Here is a 6230-nt window from a genome sequence, read left to right on the forward strand (position 1 = left end):
GTCTCAGAAGGGTATACTGAGGGTCACAAATTCTGTGGGCTACAGTGTAGTGTGCTGTAGTCTCAATGAGGTGTGTTGTGGGTCATAGCGGCTTTTTTTCTTGCTTAAAGTGGGGTGTGCTCTAGGTCTTTGAGCTTTTCTGTGGGTCTCAGTGGTGTTTGGTTCTGAGTAGTGTGTTCCGTGGGTCGTTGTTTGTTGCAGTAGGATTCAGAGATTTCTGCAGTGGTCTCAATGAGGTTTGCTGATGGTTGCACTGGGATGTGTGACGGCTTAAAGTGGGGTATGCTCTGTGTCACAGTGAATGGTACTTTGGGTCTTTGAGTTATCTTTTTATTTGGTTTGAGTCTCAGACCCAGTGACTTGAAAAACATGCAGTGCATGTGTGTCTAAAATCTGGAGAAGAGACTGGAAAAGAATTGAGAAGAATGGATTGCAGCATGGCCATACCCCTGGGGAATGTTGTCCCATTTTTTTCTCTCTCTGCCAGCATGGCCATACCCCTGGGGAATGTTGTCCCATTTTTTTCTCTCTCTGCCTCTCTCCAGCAAGTACATGAAACCTTACAGAAAAAAAAAAGTATAGGATGTCGAAGTATGTCATCTATAGATAATCTGAAATTCGTGAGGAGGGAAAACAAATACAAATTATATTCAACTTCAAAACCTCTTATTTTTTGAGAGAGAGATTTTTGTTATAGGGCACATGCACTTGCTGGAGAGACAGAGAGAAAGTGAGAATACACCGCACAGTGGGGATGGCCGCACCTCCATCCCTTCTCCATTCTTCTCTCAGGATCTTGGGTACATGTGCACACATGCCTGTGTGAGTTTTAAGCCACTGGGTCTGGGACTTAAACCATGGTTGACTATGTGGGAGTCCAGTACTGTAACCATTACACTATCTACTGGTCCCCAAAGTCACATTTTTTTGAGAGTTTTTTGCTAAAGAGCATGTGTGTGTGTGCTCGTCAGAAAGACAGAGAGACAGAAAGAAAGAAATCAGCCCCTGGGGGGGATGGCCATACTGCAATCCCTTGTCCACCATTCTCCTCTTGGGATCTTGGGCATGCATGCACATGCACCTGGTGTGAGTTTAAGCTACCGGGTCTGGGACTTGAACCATGATTGGCTACATGGAAGTCCAGCGACATCGCCATTACACCAACTGCTGGTCCCCCAAAGTCACATTTATTAACTCATAAATTTTTAGGGGGAGGAGGAGGCACAGAATCATTTAATTATAACACCCAAAGTGGAGAGTAAAGCAAAGGAAGTTATTTGCACACCAAATTCACACAACAGAAACTTCATCCTATTGAAAAATAAAACCATAAGCATTTAGAAACCATTTTCTATGTAATCATCTTTAGAGGAACTCATAGAATGAGTTATGAATACATATTTCATTGTGTTCATAAGTGGATTTAACAATTACATTCTACAGTGTTTGGAATTAGCCAGGTAAGTGAATGGATACATAAACAGTGAAGTTGAGGAAAACAGAGTACAAAAGCCACCCTGAGAATATTTATGGTAGAGGGGCTGGCAGGTGGCGAGGTGGTTAAGGGCACTGGATTTCCACATGGTTATCCACGGTTTGAGCCCCAGACCTAGCGTCTTGCCTTCTCACTTTCCCTCTCTTTCTCTCTCTCTCTCTGACTCTGCCCCCTCTCTGGTCAAATTCATATAAATAAATAAATAAAGTTAAACTTTAAAAAAAGAATATTTATGGTAGAGGAACAGGTGGTGAAAACTTCCTTTCTATACCTACCCATTCGAAAAGAATCCTCAATTCTTAATAATAAACCAGAGGTGTTAACCCAATGCATGCGTTTTGTGACATTGCTATATCCAATCAGAATGTCAAAATAAACATTTGAGCACTTCGACAGTCACACACACACACACACACACACACACACACACACAATCTCAATAAAGAAATAAAGAAAACACTTTTCTGAGTGCTTTATCCAGAGCTAACTTTCAATGAAGAAGATAATTAAGGAAGAAACATTTCTTCTTGAATTATTCATATTTGTTTTCAAATAGTTATCACTGACAGTAGGAAAAAAAAACAAGAAAATAAAGTTATTTTTGGAAATATTTTCATAATTCAATGTATCAGTTTCTATTAAGACTATAACCGTGATTCATATTCATCCTACACATAAAATAAATTCACTTCATCCTCAGTTACCTCAAATCTCAGCCCATGAGTGTATCAACACCATTTGAGATCTCACCTAAACCTCACGAGTGACAAAGTTCAAATCTCATCATGGAATCATTTAATAAGATCTGGGTATGTTCCATTCTGGCACATTTTTTCTACTTGTGAATCTCTGACACTCCAGACTCAAGTTATTTGCTCTAAAAATGATGGGAGCGGCACAGGATAGCAGTTATACAAGGCTACTTCAAAGAGTTCATGGTGGGCCAGTCATTGACTTGGTGGCTAAGGTGGCTGGATCTCACATGACTGATTTAGTGATTCAAGTCCTGGACCTGGCAGTTTGAAAAACACACTTGGCATGTGTGTGTTCCCCAAAATTACAGAGGATAATGGAGGAGAAGGGACTGCATCATGACCATCCCCTTGGGATAATTTCTTGCCTTTTCTCTATCTCCAGTGAGTGCATATACCCTATAGCAAACTTTTAAAAAGTGAATAAAGGGAAATCTCTCCAAATTCATGGAAAATGGAATTAAATATGAATTTATTTTCATGCAAATTTGAAATCCACTTGCATTTTTCCATAATATGCATTAGCCATAAACTTTTTGAAGATATCATGTATATATTCTCATCCCCAAAAGGAGAACATAAAAGGAAAAAAGGAAGCTCTACACAACTTCAGAATCCAAATGGGCAAACTTCCTTAGAGTTCAGGCTTGAAATAATTTCTCATGGGCTGTGGTCTGCCCTTTGGGGCCAAGTGGTCTGAAGTTCTGCCCATAGATTCACCCTTCTTTTCCTTTCTTCTTCTCCTTCTCTTTCTCCTCTGCCTCTTCTTCCTCTTGCTCCTCCTCCTCCTCCTTCTTCTTTTCTTTCTGTAGGGCATATGCATTCACCAGAGAGACAGAGAAAGACATAGACAGAAAGTTAGAAATTACCCCCTGCTCCTTAATCAGGTGGTCACACTGCTGTCCCTTCTCCATTCTCCTCTCAGGATTTTGGGCACACATGCACACATGCCCAGTATGAGTTTCAAGGCGTTAGGTCCAGGACTCAAACACATGGGAGTCAAGTGATGTAACTATTATGCCATCTGCTGGTCCCTACTCAGATGCAGAATGATATGAATTTGAAGCTGAGTGGTGATGTCAGCCTGTTTCCTGCCTGTAAAGCTTTGAGAGTCTAGCAACTTCCTTTAAAGTCATCTTTTCTCTGTCCCAAGCTGACAGTGTTTCTGCTGGCATAACTAGATCCTTGAGAAACTGTGAGTCTCCTGGTCTCTCTTAGGAGGAATAAATTCATTAGGCAAAATATTCTTCCCCAGGTATTTTTCCTAGATAATCTCACCTCCATTTTCAGCCTCTGCAGAGCTGGCTGAGGGGACCTATGACTCACAGTACTAAACATTTCAAACTGTCCTCAGCGTTCCTTTCATTCTCTCAAAGATTTAGCAGAAGGATGTACTTTTGGACTCCTTTCCAGAGCACATCTTCCTGAGAGTGAATCTTCCAATTCTCCTATCTCTTGCTATCTAGATAGACTGTTTCCCAAATAATCAAGTCCTGGTTTCTTCCTTCCTTCCTTCCTTCCTTCCTTCCTTCCTTCCTTCCTTCCTTCCTTCCTTCCTTTCTTTCTTTCTTTCTTTCTTTCTTTCTTTCTTTCTTTCTTTTTTTCTCTTTCTCTTTCTCTTTCTCTTTCTCTTCCTCTTCCTCTTCCTCTTCCCCTCTCTCTCTCTCTCTCTTTCTTTCTTTCTTTTTTTCAGAGAGGTTTTTGCTATATAGGATGCATGCACTCACCAGAAAGACAGGGACAAGAGACAGAAAGTGAGAAATCACCCCCCAGGAGGGATGGCCACGCCACAATCCCTTCTCTTCCATTCTCTTCTTGGGATCTTGAATTTAAGCATGAATTTAAGCCACTTGATCTGGGACTCGAACTGTGGTCTACTACATGGGAGTTCAACGACATAGCCATTATGCCAAATGCTATTCCCACATCCTAGTTTTTTATTTTTTCCTCCCTCATTCTTTTCTCCAACTATCTCTTTCCTCTTGCATTCTGTTATAAGCAGAAAAGAGAAACCAAGATTTCTCTTCAACATTTTGCTTAGAAACATGCTCACCTAAATATTCAAGTTCACTGTTTATAAGTGCTGCTTCCTATAAAACCATATAATTGCTTCAACGAATCTTTCTGGCACTATATAACAACAATGCCCTTCCCTCCAGTTTTCCTCAATGTGTTACTATTTCTTTAACATCCATAGTTCTACAAATAGTTGTTTTTTTACAATTTAAATATTCTTTATGATATTAATCTTCTCTATCATGCTGCTCACTTTATATTGAGCTCTCACTAGTGACACCTAATAACCACATTTTTAGAAACATTCTGTTCAAGGCTATCTTTCATTCTCCTCAAAGATTCTTTTTTCTTTTCTTTTTTTGTAAATATGATTAGGTTATTTTGTTCCTCAAAATTAATTGAAGTAGATACTTCTGAATTCACTGGGACAGTCCTTATAGGACAGTTCTCTGAGATAATGCAATATCACCAATATTTGATCTCACCACTCATCTGAACAATCCCCATAGCAGACACAGAAAACAAATAAAAGGATTGAGTGAAGATGAAATCAAGACACTGAAACAGGTACCAGCAGAGGGCATAATGACTATGTTGCTGGACTCCCACTTAGTTGACAAGAGTTCGAGTCCTGACTTGGTAGCTTTAACCTCACACCAGGCACATGTGTGTATATGTTCAACTCTAAGAGGAGAATGGAGAAGGGACTGAGGCATGGCCATTCCCCCGGGGGGAGATTTCACATTCTTTCTCTCTGTCTCTCTCTTTCTCTCTGGCGAGTGCATGTGCCCTGTAGCAAAAATCTCTCAAAAAAAAAAAAAAAAGACACTGAAACAGAAAAATAATTGATTCAATTTCCAAACAGGAACAAAAACGTAAATAAACAACTGCAGTGCTCAGAATCCCAGTGTGGAAGGGGAGGGAGTGCAGGAAGAGGACATTTTACTTCTGACATGGAAAAAAATCTAATCATTCCCTAATTCCAAAGTCATATCTACATTTTTAGGTATTAGTTACTGCAGCCAAATCATTTATAAGCACCAAAACCTGTATCTTAAAGAAACTTCTGCTGCAACAAATTGTCACAAACTTAGTATCTTTAAATGATACAAATGTATTCTCTTACATTCTGCAGAAGAGAAGTCCTATATGATTTCTGTGGGGCTAAAATTATGGTGTCGGTTGATTTGGTTCCTTCTGGTGTTTCTGAAGGTAGAGTCTGTTTCTTCGCCCTTTCCAGCTTCTAGAGGGTATTTTCTTTCCTTGGGGCCTCTTTCTTTCCTTTTAAACTTTATTTATTTATTTAAATTTGACCAGAGAGGGACAGAGTGAAAGAGGGAGAGAGAGAGGGAAACAGAAAGCAAGTTGCCAGGTCCAGGCCTCAAACCGCAATCAGCCATGTGGGAATCCAGCACCTTTAACCACCATGCCACCTGCTGGCCTAAGGCCTCTTTCTTATACCGCTCCAAGCTCTTTCTTCCATTGTTACTTTCCTTGCTTCTCATTCTATCTCCTGCCTACCTTCTACAAGTACCCTTGCGATTACATTGGGCCTGTTCAGATTATCCAGGATAATCCCCAAACTATTTGATTTAATCGGACTAGTAAAGTCTACTTTGAATTCACAGATTCTGATATCTTTGGGAGACATCTTTGAAGGGGCATTCACATAATACAGACTTTTGTCTAGGCAATTTTGTCAGTCCTCTACTTGGACACTGATTTATCCATTTTTTAAGCATTTTCACTAACATTTTATTCATTAGCTTTAATAATCATTTCTCTGGGACCAGCAGATGGCATCGTGCTTATGTTGCTGGACTCCCACATAATTGATGATGGTTTGAGTCCCAGACCTGGCTACTTAAAACTCATGCTTGTGTGCCTGCCCAAGATCCTTTTCTTTTTTTTTTTTTTTTTTTGGGGAGGTTGTTTTTTTTTTTTCTTAGGGCGCCTGCCCCCACCAG

The sequence above is a fragment of the Tupaia chinensis genome, unplaced genomic scaffold (assembly GCF_000334495.1).
Source record: "Tupaia chinensis unplaced genomic scaffold, TupChi_1.0 Scaffold000368_1, whole genome shotgun sequence".
Taxonomy (NCBI): domain Eukaryota; kingdom Metazoa; phylum Chordata; class Mammalia; order Scandentia; family Tupaiidae; genus Tupaia; species Tupaia belangeri.